Source organism: Bidens hawaiensis, unplaced genomic scaffold, assembly GCF_021521415.1.
Source record: "Bidens hawaiensis isolate Kalapana, Puna unplaced genomic scaffold, B.hawaiensis_p1.1 tig00046161_1, whole genome shotgun sequence".
NCBI classification, from domain to species: Eukaryota; Viridiplantae; Streptophyta; class Magnoliopsida; order Asterales; family Asteraceae; genus Bidens; species Bidens hawaiensis.
The window spans coordinates 1-17,710 of NW_027505972.1; positions in this window are offsets into that span (position 1 = coordinate 1).

Sequence of the window (17,710 nt, forward strand, 5' to 3'; positions counted from 1 at the left end):
TGATTAAAATAGAAGAAACTGACTTAAGCGAGCTGACCAAACCGAACTTTATGATTCCCTAAAATTCAAATAAATATTACAAGGTTAAAATAAAACTAAAACGAACAAGAATTTAAAAGAAAAACTGAATTTAATCATAAATCTAAAGAAAACGTAACTTAAGCGAGTGTTCAGTTCATAGTAGGTCTGAATGTCGTTATGAGATCAAATTCGGGTCCAACACGTCGAAGACTTAATTATAAACATCAAACATTGAAAAGTCAAAAGCTAATTCAGGTCAATTCTTAGTGAAATTGAAAATCCCCAATTTATTTTATAACATAAACCCTTGTTTGAAATTGATTAAATTGAGCATGAAATCCCTCAAATCCTTTCAAATTGACTGAGGGCTTTTATACTAAAGTTTATAGAAATTCATAAAAACATAACTCACCCGGTATTTGATAATAGAACTTGAAGAAATAAGATTTAGAGACCCATTTGACTTTGAGTGGTCAACTCTTGAAGAACACCTATTTTATGCTTAAATTCCTGAATGGGAAGGACTTTTACAATTTAGATAGTAGACAATGAAGGTAGACGAATACTTGATTATTGTCACACCCCCATCTTAGGCCTAGGAGTGTGATCGACAGCTGGTACCATATTTGTAAATAAATCAGAGTTACAGTTATTAGCGGAAGACTTAATAAAAACTTAAGGATCGATATTATATATATTTACAATACAAAAAGACGAGACGAAAGTCTCGTGTAGTATTTATATTTTACAAAACCATCATATTTTAATATTTAAACAAAATTATCCGAGCCATCAGATTCTTTAGCTTCTTCGTCTTCACAAGCTTTAATCTTGATTACTTGCAAAATGTTATAAAATACGTCAGCAACGAATGCTGGTGAATATGCTTACGCAAAAAATATTTTCTTTACTTAATCACCCCTCGAGACCACGTAAGTCTCGGCCCATCTTGTCTTAGGAATAATCAAGTTAAAACAACATCATTATAAACTCGAGTCTCTACACTAGGTCACCTCAGCAGAATACCACAGCGTTCCGACATAACTTAGGTACCATAAATTTACACATGGTCAGTCTCACTCGGACATAACTTAGGTCCAGCCCATCGTGGCTGCAGGTTGTGACCAAGCGTGGTGCGATGTGCCCACCGCGTTCCACATATGTAAGGATCCAGACAAACGTATACCACAGCCTGAGGGCTAGGCTTATACTCTTATTTACAATGTTTTTAAAGACACTTAGTCTCATGTAAAGTTTTACACATAACACGTTTGTTTGTTTGAAAACAAGTTTGTAAAAGTTGGGTGTATTCACCTTTTCAATGGGATCAGCTTCCAACACCGTCCGTGAGTCTCTTTTACTATCTCGCACCTATAGTACGAGTATAACTTTTGTTAGTCGGATACACGATCTGGCTTAAGACCTTTAGTCTTATTTATCTCGATGAACCTTTAGTTCAATATCTCTTTTTACTTTAAAACCTTTAGTTAAAAAGTAATCTTTATAAACCTTTAGTTTATTTATAAAAACCTTACGTTTCTTCTTCTTTAAGAAACGTATTCTTTTCTTTATTATTTAAGTATACTCATTATACTTAAATAATATATTTCATAACAAAGAATAATCATATACATATATATATATATAAATATTTACATATATATTTCATTTTTCTTTTCTTTATTTTTTTGTTATATATTTCTTTGTTTATCGAGAATAACTTCGACTTGGGGTATTAAGCCTTTTATAATATTTTATTATTATTCCATTCGAGTATTATGCCTACCTTTCTTGGCTTAATACTCCCTACATACTCGGGCAACTCTTCGACTCTATCCTCCTTATCACCACATGCTTGATCAACCCTTTGACACGCTTATCGAGATGCCAAATCTTCATAGCACGTACTTCGAGATGATCGTTGGGGTGTCGGGGCAGCACCTCTTTTTTGATTAGAATGTTGTCGGGAAGTGGTACGTATATCGAAATATCGGACACGGAAAACGAGGAATCGGGCACGTAAAACGAGGTGGATCGAGGATCGGGTTCTCGGGATTTTAGAGAGAAGCTAGAGAGAGAAAGACATGTGTGTTTTGGTGTGAGGATTGCATGAACCCGGACCTATGGCGAACGTGTTGCCACGTGGTGACACGTGGCGGCAGACAGTGCCACCGTGTAGCGCGCTACGCGATGGGTCTCTTGGCAAGCCCATCGCGTAGCGCGATGTAGGCTTGCTGAGTCAGTACGTAGACCTGCCACGTGGCGACATGTGGCAGGCGCCGCGCCACGTGGCGAAGGTGTTTCCACGTGGTGATACGTGGCGGCAAACAGTGCCACCGTGTGCGACGTGGCACACTTGTCACAACATGTCAGATATCCCATCGCGATACGCGATAGGAGTCTCTTCTGATCCATCCCGTATCGCGATGGGTCAGGAAAACAAATTTTTCATTTTAGACCCTGAAGTTTGGAAATTGACTAATTTGGTCCCTTGACTTTTGTAACTTGACAGTTTTGCCCGAAATTTACGTGATGTTACAATTATATAGGAATCGAAATAGAGCTTGGTGTTTATCAACTATATCCAATTGATAACTTAGAATTCAAATAAAACGATAAAGACTAAATCAGATTACCATTAAAATTAAAGGATATGGATCACGTGTTTTTGATAGAAGATGATGAAGGAATGTTCCAGAAGCCAAAAATTTGAATCCTAGCACAATTTGGATAAAGATTTGAAGAATGTGTCATAAACGAGCTGAAACACGAACCAAAACAAACCAGCTGATACAACGCATTGGCCGCGTCGCGTGGCGAGCCAAGGCTCCTTTATCTCATGACACGGCGAGGCTATTCTATCAAATTTTCATTTTTGATATTCCTCACCCTTGTTCTTTCCAAAATTGTGTTTTAAACTCGACTTAAGTGTTTTTAAAGATGTTTTAACATGTTTAAATATCAAAACAATATAAAATGAAACCAACAACATAATTACAAATGGATGCTCGATTTCATTAATAACAAGAATCCAAATACAAACCGGGGTCGGGTAAAACAATTAAATCGAAAAGGACGAATGTCACACCATTCCCTACTTTTGGAAATTTCATCCCGAAATTAGAGTAAATCCACAAAAAAGAGACGAGGATACTTGGTCTTCAATTTATCTTCGCTTCCCAAGTAAATTCATCACCACGTTTTGATTTCCAATGGACTTTGACTAACGGTTTTCGGCTATGCTTCGTTTCTTTATCCATGTGATCCATAATTTTAACGGGTTTCTCAACAATATGCATGATGTAGTTAATATGAACATCATCAAGGGGTGTATGGAAACTACCCTCGACTAAACAATTTTGAGGTTTGAGACGTGAAAAGTCGGATGAACATTAGAGAGCTCATTGGAAAGATCGAGTTTGTAAGCGACTTTACCAACTCTATCGATTATCTTGAACGGATCAACGAACCGAGGTGATGACTTTCCTCTTTCCATGGAGATACCTTGAGAAGGACTTAATCACCAATATAGAAGGACTTGATCACCAATATTGAACTCTAGAGGCTTTTGACATTTATCGACATAAAATTTTTGACGATTTCTTACGGCGAGAAGATTTTGACAAATTTGAGCAATTCTATCGGATGTTACTTGAAACATCTCGAGACAGGATATTTGAGATCGACCAATTTCGTTCCAACATATCCGAGAGCGGATTTACAGCCATAAGGAGCTTCGAATTGAGCCATTCTAATGCTACAATGGAAACTATTGTTGTACGAGAATTCAATGACTGGTAGGTGTTTATCCCAATTTCCATCAAATTCAAGTGCACAAGATCTGAGTATATCCTCCAACTTCTGAATGGTTATCTCAGACTGACCATCGGTTTAAGAATGATAAGTGGTGATAAGATCTAATCGAGTTCCCAAAGCCTTTTGAAGACATTTCCAAAAATGAAATATGAAACGATCATCACGATCAGATATGATAGGTAAAGGTACTCCATGACGGCAAACGATGCGCTTCACATAAATCTTAGCAAGTTTCTTTACCGAATTTTTCTCTCGAATAGGAATGAAATTAGCCGATTTAATTAATCGATCGATGATTAACCAAATACATAATGTTGGTCACGGGTTGTTGGAAGTTTAGAGATGAAATCTATAGCAATGTCATCCCACTTCCAAACGGGAATCGGAGGTTTCTTAAGCAAATCGAAAGGTTTTTGGTGCTCAGCTTTAACCTTAGAATACGCAAGACACTTGGATACATATACCACAATATCTTTCTTCATTCCGAGCCACCAATAGATGGAACGAGAGTCGGCATTCATTTTATCCGCACTAGGATGAACGGAGTATGATGACTTATAGCTTCATCTAGGATGAAGGTGCGAAGATCGTCAAGTTCAGGAATCTATATATGATTGATGAAATGAAGCAAGTCATTTCGTTTGGTTTCGAGTTGAAATTCAGCACCACACGACATCTCATCATCCAAGTTACCTTCGATGACAAAGACATGTTGAGCTTCATAGACACAACAAATAAGATCGGTTGATTAACAATGAAATTATGCAACACCGATTTAACATGTTCCTTACGACTAAGGGCATTAGCCACAACATTCTCTTTACAAGGATCGTAGTGAATCTAGCAATCATAGTCTCTAAGTAACTCGTCCCATCGTCGTTGTCTCATGTTAAATTCTATTTGATCTCTAATTTGTTGAAGACTCTTATAATCTATTTCAACGACACATTTCGTACCATATAAATAGTGTCTCCATATATTTAGAGCGAATACAACTGCACCAATCTCAAGATCATGCATCGTATAATTCTTTTCATGGATCTTAAGTTGTCTCGAGGCATACGTATAACCTTGCCTCATTGCATAAGAACGCAACCAAGACCTTGTTTCAAAGCATGTCCTTTAAAGTTTGAAAGGCTTCTTCTTGCTTCGACCCCCACTAATAGAACTTAAAATTCCGGATGAAACGACGGTAATATTATGCTAAACCAAGGAAGATCGAACTTCGGTGGGAGAAGTTGGGGTTTTCCAATTTTTGACGGCTTAGATTTTGATGGGATCAACATGAATACCTTTGTCATTTACTACATGGCCATAAATTGAACCTCCTTTAGCCAAAATTCTCACTTAGAGAACTTAGCATAAAGTTGTTCTTTTCTCAAGAGATTGAGAATAGCATGCAAATGCTTCATGTGATCGGTTTTGGTTTTGGAATAGATTAGGATATCATTGATGATAAAAATTATGAATTTATTCAAGTACGGTTTGCATACACGGTTCATGAGGTCTATGAAAACCGTGGGTACATTGGTTAACCTAAAAGGCATAAAACGAAATCCGTAATGCCCATAACAAGTACGGGTACATTGGTATGCCATCTTACATACTTTTCAACGATTGGCAACTTTACAAATAGTAGTAAAATTTATCGTAGATGTGTGTCCTTGAATAATCATGAGTGCTTAATCATCATCTATATTTTTGTCCATGGCCATAACGCGAAATTTGAATCCTAGCACAATTTGGATAAATATTTGAAGATAAACGAGTCAAAACGAGCTGAAACACAAACCAAAATGAACCAGCTGCTGCAACACCTTGGCCGCGCCGCATGGCGAGCCAAGGCTCCCTCCTCGCGTGACACGGTGAGGCTATGCTATCAAATTTTCATTTTTTATATTATTGACCCTTGTGTTTTCCTGAATTTTGTTTTAAACTCGACTTAAGTGTTTTTAAAGACGCTTTAAAATGTTTTAATATCCAAACAATATAAAATGAAACAAGCAACATAAATTAACAAATAGACGTTTGATTTCATTAATAACAAGAATCCGGATAGAACCGAGATCAGGTAAACAACCATTTTAATAAAAAATTACGAATGTCACATACATGGTGACGAATTTTGAGGTGAAAAAGATGCATTCCTTGTAAGTTTCCCACTGGGAGGGGAGAAAAACCAGTAATGGAAGCAATGAGAGCAACATCATCACCCACCTTTATGGGGTTAGTAGATTGGAAGCTTCGAGTAGAACCAAAGGATGTCTTCAATCTCTTGCTACTCCCAGAGGAAGTGGAGGTGGTTTTCCTACCTAAAGCTTTTAGGGTTGAAGAAGAAACATTCTCACCAGTGAAGGATATCCTTGGTTTTTTCAAGAACATTAGGATGACTAGATGCAACTTCAGTAGAAACAAAGCTAGCAAAGGACAAGTCTTTAAGATTCATGTATTCCAAAGCACTCATTTTTTGAAATAAATAAGAAAAACTTTGTTTGTATTAAAAGAAGGTTAGTCTAAAGAAAGTTACAATAAAAGAACATACTCGTCCCATCACCATAAATTTTGAGTTTCGTATGAGGTTTAGGTCATTTGGTACTAAGACCCAAATACACGAGAAACTTTTCAAGATAGGTTCGAAGCTTAAAAGACATTCTTCAAAAACACCGGATCAAGCTCGTCAACCAAGCTTTTGTGGATTCAAGGCAAATTAAGGTTTACAGTAGACACTGGAAAACAGGAAAATATAGGTAGAAACAAAGAAAAACATATCCTTCCAAGTAGAAGTAAGACCAATGGTGTCAAAAATTAGACCGGTTTCACAATGGATATTCTCAACGGTGTACCAACTCCCATTCTTGGCAAGATGAAAAAACCTTTGATAAATGATTAAAGTAGGTTCATAACCTAAACGACACAAAAGTTTAAGAAAGGTTAATTCTATCGACAGCAACAGGCGCTAATTGACCTAGACTAACTAGGAAAAAAATCAAAAAAGGGTAACACAAATTTGACTTGTCAAAATAACGAGTGTACAAAGCCACCTTACCAGGAGGAGAACCATTAACTGGAGTGGAAGCTTCGGGTAACTCAGGTTCCAATTCAGGCCCAAGACCAAGTTCCAAACATAAATGATCAAGTTCAGAATTCAAACGTCTGGAGAACTGAATCGCCGTATCCCCCTTTGATCCCATATAAAAAAATAAATGAAAATATACAAAATATCACCCTTACCTTTTAAACGGAGAAACAGGGGGGGGTCGTCAAAGAACAATGAATTATCTCTAGGTTTTGTAGTGGAAAAAACACGATCTAGAAAAGAAAAAATATGGTTCAAATGACGGTTTTGGAGCATAAAAGAGGGTTTTAGAATTTCAAATCCAAAAATAAACAGTGGCAGGTGGAAAAGTGAGATTGAAACTAACTGCCATCTTTGGTCTTAGGGTAATAATCACCTCCAGCAATAATCGTCAAATTAGTCATAATGACGGTTATAACATTGACTGATGCCAAAAGATATAAATATAATAAACGAAAGGTCGACACCAGAAGTTCCTAACTTCTAACACTAAGTTTCGGGACACAAGATACTAGCTTCTAGACCACGCGTTAGAAACGTTTTCCAACTTATGGGCTTCAATAAAGAAGCCCAAAACAGCACAATGGGTACGTGCATTTGTCTATGAAGAGGCATGCCATTGAGTCCAAAAACATTAAACACTCACGGGGACTTTATGAAGTAAAAGAGTCAAGTCACAAGAATTCATCATTGCAATCAAAATACTTCTCACTAAAGGGCTGATGATATGTGTACCTTACCCACCCATATGCTAAGGAAGCTTAGAAGCCAAAAAGCAATAAGCCCTAGCTCTGGGAATCTCATTGTTATAGTAAAATTCAGAAAAGTTATATTTGATTGACATGAAGTTAAAGTCTGCCGTAAAGTAAACATGACAACATTGCACATCAAAAGTAGATGGAAAGTTACACAAAAAAGAGATGTCTTATCTGAATAAGCTAAAAGGAGGAGTTGACATTTTCCTCTTTAGAAGCTTAAGCTTTCCTATAGAGCTCCCGCGCTGGCTATAAAAGGATACTTCTACAAAATGGTAAATCATCTCATTCTCCCTACCGTCTCTTCATTCTTACTCTCTTATCACCCTTATTCATATCATATTACCGATTCTCATGACAGAGGCTAATCGTAAGAGGCCCATTCTTGCGGTGAGACTAACTGTTCGTGTTCTTTGATCTTAGTAGGTTAGAAAGCTCTGTTGTAAGTATCATACTCTTGAACTGCTACACTTTCTGTTGTTCAAGTCGACTTATAATCATTTACTCCCTATCTTCAAAGTACATTACCCAAGGTTGAGAGAATCCACCCTAATATTAGATGAAAAAGAATAAAAAAGAACCGGCCCTACCAAAATAGACGATTTATGTGGCAAATACCGCAAAAATCATTAGATGTTATTTTATATGCATGATATCTTCATACATCATCTTGAATCTTCGCATGCCACTTTTCGTCTAAATAGCTCGTATATGCCATGAGTCGCGCCAATTTGTATCTGGTTTATACGAGTTGTTGAAGACCTATACGGCTCGTATACGTTGAAAAAAGCTGTCCACTCCGTACATTTGTTAGTCATGCGTGACCTATACTACCCGTATAGCCATATACAAGTTGTATAGGATCATGGGGATGGCCGTGTATGAAGATAACATCCCTATTTTATATGGATGATTATAAGGCTTCCCAATTTCTATAGTTTGGTGAATCGTTTTATAACAATTATGGTGGATGGATATTATTTTGGCTCAAAATATTTGTTCATTCCTAATTAAATATATTGACTAAGGGTGTTCATGGTTCGTTTTGAAACCGTGTAATCGCTGACCGGTTACCGGTTTGGATTCACGGTCAGTTTTCGTTTGTACCTTTCGGTAGGTTTCAAAAGTTTGAAATCATAACGAATGGTTTGATATACGGTTTCAAACTTTTTAGACCGGACAAACAGGACCGGACGGTAAGATTTTAATATACTTTAGTTTTGTAATTATTTCGTATTACAAGTATCTGGTTATTTATGTGTATATAAGTTCTAAAAAATTAGGAAACCGATCTAGTTTTTTGTTTATTAGAAGTGTAATTAATTTGCAGCCCCTTTAGACAAGTTTTTTTTGCCAAAACAAGTTGGGAGGAAAAAATATTACTAAAATGGGTGATTTTGAAAAATATTACCAAAATAGGTTTTTTTATAAAGTTACTTTTATCACTCTTAATCTTATTAGCTAATAATAATTACAATTAACATTTTCTATTTAAAAATCATGGATAAAAAACTAACTTACAATTAAAACTTAATTTGTCTTTAAAATTTTTTTAACTATTTAAAAATATTAAATAAATTACTAAAATTTTAACATTGTGTTTGGTGTGTTCAAGCACCATCACTTTTCTTATTCAAACGGTGCCAAATAAAAATTAAATATTCATTGTAATACTAAAAACATAAATTGTCATTTTTTTCATTTATCAGATAAATAATTATTTAGGTTTTTACAAGATTGAATTATTCTCATCTTTTTCGTTATAAAGAAATAGAAGTTGATATCAGGAATGTTAAAATAACCAAAAAAAGAAAAGGACACAAGTATATAGAATTAAAATACCAAAAAAAAAATTCAAAGTATTCATACTTATACATAACAATCAAATAAAATGAATAACAGATTGATTGAAATAAAAAAAAACAGAAAAAACACCGATAAATAAAGTTGCACAACCATTCGATCGAAAGAAAACAAATTTAAAAAACAACTCATAATTATGATAAGAGTCAAATAACAAATTGTTTAAAAATTAAATATAACAAATAAAATTGCAAACACACACATAAAAAGTTGATTGAAAAAAAAAACCCACTGGGTTTTTTAAAAAACAAAAAAAAAATAAGAAAAATTATTATTAGCCAATAAGATTAAAAGTGATAAAATTAACATAAAAAATGAAAACTTATTTTAGTAAATATTTTCAAAATCTCCCATTTTGGTAAATATTTTTTCCTCCTAACCATTTTGATAAAAAAAACTCGTAAATCCCAACGCTCCATATGGAAAGTCACTCACTTTTCAACGGATGTTCGCTTTACACTAATTAAACCGATGTTGGATCCTTTACCAACCGACTTCTTCTCGCTATATCGAGCCTCGAGCATGATGATTGATAAACTAGAAAGAATTCGTAGGAACTCTCTATTGGGATGCTCATTGGATAGGAGGAAAATTTCACAAACACGCTAGTTGCAAGTGGTTTCATGTCTACTACCAGCAGATCAATTTTAAGACGTTACGGGTGAAATAATTTTTAAAGAATACGAGTTTAGTTTATTGAACAGGATATAGCATTATGAGAAAATGCATCACACTTTATGTCATGGGTAAGTGTAGATTTCCAAAAGATAATTCCATTCAATAAACACATGATACACTCATGAAAATTGGATAAAGTTTTGAACAAATTAAGGTATTATTGTTTTTTTCCCTTAGAACTTTAAAAATTATATTTGTTATTTTATATGTTAAAATTTTCTTGTAAATAAACATGTATCAAGTGAAAAAACCAAAAGAATCAATAGTGAAAAAACCACGTAGTTATCTACTACAAGTAAAATTAATGTTTGGTGTCGCTTGACCTTTATTAGGCCAAGTGGGGTCCACCATTGGACAATTTCAATTTTATGTTTTTTTTGTTTCGGGTTTGTATAAAACATAAATGAAACTAATCAAATTTGTGTCGACACATTGCCACAATTTCGGGCACCGACAATGTTCGGGTTAACTAGCCGAATTAGTGTATACTCACCAATGCAACGTCCAATAACCAAAAGTTCGGGTTAACATGTCTACTACCAGCAGATCAATTTTAACTGGTCGATAACGTTCGGGTTTTACCAACGCCCAGGTTTTCTTAGAAATATACACACCTAGTTGAGATATGATATGATTGCATCGTGATTCCTAAGAACACAATCTAGAAATTTTTGGGATTTTTATCCAAGGTCAATTAAAAAGTTCAAGATATTTTTTTAGTTTCAATATCATAACTAGTGACAAAAACCGCGTTGACCCACCGCCACAACTCTTAGATTCTCATCAACACCCCGGTCTTACCAACTAACCGCCACAACACCCGAATACGACTTGACTTCCGCTACAACAATCAAGTTTTACCAACATCTAGGTTTACCAACCGAATAAACATTGTTTTAAACATGCTCTGATACCAACTTGGAATGCCCCAAACCCGGGAACCTTACTAACAGTTGGATTTACACTTAAACGCAACTTAATTATTGGAGTTTACAAAAACTTTCATGGAGTATTATTACATTTACATAATACTTTCTATCCAAAACGACTCTTTGGATGCCAAAACCGTGTGGATATCGTACAAACATCTTCTTACACGTACCAGATATATAATAAATATATTCAGCGTACCAACATAATTAAGTGTACACATTCTAAATTATACATTCCATATATATTACAAATCAAGCAATATATAACATCAAACTACCACATTGAGTACGCATACAACCCTGAAAACATAAACGAAGAAAGGAGTTAGAATCCTAGGTGGAATCGGTCACGTTCGGAGCTAACAGTAATCCTTTTCCTTGGTTGTGCATGGCTAACTGCTCAACATATATATACGTTAATTTAACGTGCAACTAGCTAATTGGATTAACTAAGTTTGCAACTTAGCTAATTAAACCTTCTAAATAAGCTATGCTCGTTTGTTTAGTTTAACTGATCTAACGTGATTACCTTGATTGACGAAGGTATGTCTTTCTTTCATTTGTTAATTACGTTTGTATTTCTTTTAATATATTTATATATATATATATATATATATATATATTTATATATATATATAGGGTGAGGTTAGAATAAGAAGTGAGTTATTTGTAAGAAGTGTGAGAAGTAATATCGGGTGTTGGATGTGATCATCTGATGGTGGATATTGTTAGTGTGTTTTTTGTTCGGTGTGTTTTATTTTTTTAAGGGTAAAAAACACTTCTTACACTTCTTAGGATAGTTTTACTTCTTATTTTAACCTTTATATATATATATATATATATATATATATATATATATATATATATATATATATATATATTCTCTTATCCACCGACTAACTTGTCATCTAAAAGTTAGCATGAATTGACGCAGTTGATGCGGTCGGTTAGTTTGGTTTGCTATGATTGGATTGGATTGGATTGGATTGGCTTGGGTTGACTAAGGAATATGCTTAATCAGCTCATAGGTTTGGCAAAATCAGGCCCAACAATAGCATTTGGGACCAATAGAATCGAACCGGATCTAATCGAATCAAACCAGATCCATTCGATTCGAACCAGATTCGATCGAAACCGAACCAAGTTCTTAATTGGCAAAAACAATCGAACCAGATTCGATCGAAACCGAACCAAGTTCTTAATTGGCAAAAACGGATGTTAATCCCGAGATTCAAACCTGAGAGCATCGTCCACATCCCCGTGTCTTAACCACCCAGCCAAGATGTGTGTTTGTTTAGTGCTCACCTTAAAATCCTTTTATACACAAGTTAACTGATATCATTAACTTCTTTCTGTCTGCTTTTTTCCTCTTTATCTTTTTTTTTGTTCTACTCTAATGCTGCTGCGTGCATCAATTATTATAATCATCATTAAACCATTATTATTATTATTATTATTATTATTATTATTTGTTATTACAATTATTTCATCTTATTATCATTTCCATTTCTACACTCATCCAAGATCTAGCTCATTGATGATATTGTTTAAACCTTCATCGATTATAAAGACGGTTTAACTAGATCTAGAATACTAAACGAGCTTAGCCTAAATAAACAAGCTTTCGTTATGAAACGTACCTAAGACAAACCTAGTGAAAAAAATTAAGGTATTAAAGTTTTTTTCTTTGAACTTTAAAATTATATTTTACAAATTTTTATGTTAGACATTTTCTTGTAAATAGACATGTATCAAGGAACATAAAAGACGCTCATCCAAAAGAAACTACAGTGAAAATTATTTTTAATTATATAAGAAACCTCCTTGTAAACCTTGCAATGAACAACATTTGATAAAACGTAAAACGTTTTTGGGGTATATGATCTAATCTGAAAAGGTTGACTTAAAAGAGTTTAGGGCATTTGTGAATTAATATTTTTGGTTATGTTCATTATGTAAACATTTATATGTGAAAATAACAAAAATGTAGGTCCTATAACCGGATCAAACAACTCGTTCTTGTATCAATCTAGTTTGCTGGTTAGCGGAAATCATCATCAACTAACCAAGGTCTCGGATCTTGAGCTGTGCTTGAGCTATTTTCTATAAATGGAAAGTTAAGAAGATAAGATATATATATATATATATATATATATATATATATATATATATATAGGAAGATGATCATGAGAGAACTCCATTTTATGGAGAGAACTAAAGAACTAATAATGAAGTATTTTTAATTTAATTAAAAAAATAGTTTTAAAATTTTTTTTCTTTTATCCTTCTTATATGTTGTTATTCTTCACCACAAAAAAATATAAAAATAAAAAAATAAAAATTAACGAGTAATGCATATATGCAATACACCGACTTTTTTTATAATGCATATGTGCAATAGTGTGCATTTTGATATTTGAAGTAGTGTTGAATAGCATATATATAGTTGTTTGTATTTTATTGGCAATAGTGTTATATTTATACAAAAATTAAAAAAATCGATATAGTGCATATGTGCATTAGTGTTGTATTACATATATGCGATAATGTGTTTTGCATACAATTATTAGTGTCGTATTTGAATATATTCATAGTGTGTATTGGATAATGCAATTGTGTTGTATTATATGCAATAAAACACTATTGTATATATGAAATAGGCATTAGTGCACATATGCACTACAGTACTACACCGACAAGGTTTTTTTTAGTATTAATATCATCTTATTAGAAGGAGGAAAGAAAAAAAATCACAAGATATTTTTTTAAAAATAGTTAAAAATAATTCTATAGTAGTTCTCTAGTTCTCTCTTTAAAAGGAGTTCTCTCTAGATCCCACCCCTATATATATATATATATATATATATATATATATATATAGAGAGAGAGAGAGAGAGAGAGAGAGTTGGTAAGAATAGGTATTTGCAAAATGTTAACAATGCATGTGCATGTTACACTTTTTATAGATGAAGCAATGTCATTCCTTATTCAGTTATTTACGGCCCAATGGGCTTTTGGTCACAAGGCCTTGGCGAAACATTACATAAACATAACGAAGCTAACATAATACATCGTGAAATAAATGAACAAATACAAAAGCCTTATATTTACAAAATGGGCTCTACAATCTCCATCCAGTCTTCTATTATTTGTTGTAGCTTCCGTTTTCGGTCCGTCTCATACTCGAAAGGAGAGTCATTATTAAATAGTTGGATGCCAACAATGTTGGGTGCAAAGGAAAGATTGAAATCTTCTCAACCTCCTCAGAATTGCTTAAGTATGGAACTCAAGCAAGCATAGGCACTCTGGGCAAGGTTTTTACTTCCTCAAGCAAGATATCTTATCCGAGCAAGATAATCTTAATGAAATCTTCTAAGTGTTAGTTTTGAGCAAGCTACACTTCATCGAGCAAGGTTAGTTCTTCTATCAAGAAAGGTTTCTATCCGAGCAAACCCTTGATGTATCTTTGCTTAAACTAAGTTCCTGAGTAACCTAGTGGGTCGAACAAGGATAAAATAAAGATGAATCTCAAGTATGTTGGTAGGGTGTTTATGAAATTATTCTAAGTGTTACTCCCAGCAAATTCAATCTCAAGCAAGCTACAATATCTGAGTATACTCAGTTTGTTCTAATAATCCTAAGTGAAGATTAAAGAGATTCGGGCAAGAACTTGTTTGCTGGTAGGATCTTTTCGAGCAAAGTTTGGATTAATCATGAAGATGAAGCTCGCTTGATAGGAATAGTTTCACGGGAAAATATTCTAAGTAAAATTCTACTCGAGGTAATGTTCCAAACATACTCAAGGATTACAAGGTCAAAGGAGCTCTACTCGACAAAGATGAAGTCTGCTCAAAGACCTGTATACATTTGTATTTATTTTAAGAATGTTTTGTAATGATTAGAGTTTTTAGAAGGAATATCAGAACCTATAAATAGAACGTTTAGGTCACATTGATGGAACACCTCTTACATATATCATGTATATATAAAACTTAAGTTTTTTGTGTATCCTTCTGAATATTATTGAGAATGGAAATCTTTTGAGTTATTGTGTCTTCGATCTTCACTCACCTACTATTGTTAGCAATTTACTGTTTGTGGTTGATTCCATTGACCACATTTTAGGGGTTTTCATGATTGTGTTTCGTGAGTTCTTGTCTGATTACTTGTAATTGTGTGCATAAAATCCGGTCCTGACAAGTGGTATCAAAGCTGTGTGAGGTTATTGAAGACCGTCGAGTTGCTGTTTTAGTGTTTTGTATGAAGAGCTGTGAGATTTGAGCTGAATTTCTAAAGGTTGAAGACGATGACATCAGCCAAATACTATTCCATTGAATAGTGACGTCACCTGTTCTGATTTCTTCATTTTAGCTTCAAATCTAAAACTTTAGAGGTTTAAAAGTACTCGAATCCTAGATTTACACTTTGCTTATCTTTTGCTTTAGATCTTGGTTAAAATCCATTTTCTACATCGATTTATCACATATATGAAATTTCTTCTCAGATCTACAAGTTTTAAGACGTTTTTAGAAATATTTTTTAGGGTTTTAGTAATTTTTAGTTTAATTTATGTCTTTACAATTAAAATAAAAATTTCATACAAATTATTTCTAAATTTTCATCAAAATATACAAAAAAAAAAGGATTTGGACTAGGAAGTATCAACTAACAAAATTCCAAGGTTAGTTGGAAAGGAAAATTACATCAAATTGAAGACTATGTTTGAAGCTGCAGTTAACTATAATGATCATGATTCATGGAAATCAATCAAAGAGGGTCCCTATGTACCAACAACTGCCACATAAAGACAAATGAAAAGAAGAGATGATAAGGCTTTGTCTATGTTGAAACTTAGGTTATCTTGGGGAATCTTCACTAGTGTTCAACATCACACATTTGCAAAATACGTGCATGATACCGTGATAAACATGTTTGAGGGAAATAATGATCTAAGAGATATAAAGAAAGAAAAGTTGAAGCAACATATTGATTATAGGTTCAAGTTCAGAGAAGGTGAGAGATTGAAATCTGTTTTACAGCGGTTTGTGTCCATTGTCAATGAGATAAGAACAACATATTTGTAGATTACTGACAATGAATTAAACTAGAAATTGGTGTTATCTTTATCTGGAGAGTGGTACACATCATCAAAGAAAACGCTAACTTCCCATCTATGAAGTTAGATGATGTCATAGCATCTTGAAAGTTGGTGAACATGATATGATTGAAAACCACATGATTAAAGAAGACAAACCAAGCTTTCCTGTTGCAAAAGCTCTTGTTGCTCCTTTGAACAATCTAAATTTGTTGAGACTCCAACAATTTTTCCCGTTGCCGCTTCATCTGTTGCTAGTGGTTAAGGTCCTTATGTTCCAAATAATACTCCACGAAGCAAAGTATACGAAGCATTGTTTGATCAATGTTCATTTATTCTTACAATGCCTTTGTGGCTAAGAATATTATTCACACAAGTGTGGTGCAAGAGGACTTGGAAAAAATTGATGTGGATGATCTAGAAGACGTGGATTTGAATTGGTAAGCTGCCATTGGCTGTAAGAAGTAAAAGGTTGTATAACAAAACTGGGAGGTCAAGTTTCTCTAGACCTAATAAAAGAATTGGATTTGATAAATCCAAAGCTATCCGTTACAATTGTCAACATAAAAGACACTTTGCAAGATAATGAAATCTTCCCGGGCAGTATCAGAATCAAAATCAAAATCAATTGAACTAAAATCAATTCTACCAAAACCAGAATCAAAACCAAGCATATCCCAATCAACAAAGAAACCAATACCAAAACCAAAATCCTTATCCTCAACAATGACGAAATCCAAACAACTTTCAACAACCTCAACAACAACAAATCACCCAACAACATCAACAACCTAAGAATCATAATGCAAATCAAGTTTCTCCTGACAAGAATGAGTAGCAAAGAAACAATCAAGCACAACCAGTTGCTAACAAAAAAAAAAACAAGGAAATGTGGCAGTTACTCAAGAGTCCCAAGATGATAATTTTGACTGGAGTAACCTTGCTAAAGCTATAGCAAAATAAAATGTTGCATTCATGATAGGTAACAAAAGAGAAGGATAATCTTCATCATCCAAGGTATAATATGAACCTACTACCTATGAATTTTGAATTATTATTAATAAATTGAAGAAAAATTAGGAGAGTTTGAAGATGAGGATGGAAAAAAGAACATAGCTATTTCTGTTTATGAAAAGAGTGATAAAGTCGATGAATAAAAAATAAAAGGTCTTCAAGAAACTTTGTTGAAAGTTATAGACTCAGTCAAGGTTTACAGTTAAAATTGAATGACTGAAAAAGATGTAAACTGATGAGTGGCTTAAGTGTACTGAACTTTAACTGGATGCTGAATTTCTGAAAAAACCATGTAACCACAGGCAATATTTGTGGTAAATTGGAAATAAAAAGCTAGAAGACAAGTACAAAACTGTTCCTCGATCTTTCATTAACAATTACTCTTTAAAAGTTGACAAAGAACAAAGAGAAGCCTAATTTAGCCAATTGAAGTCAGTATTTGAAGACAAGGAGTTCATGA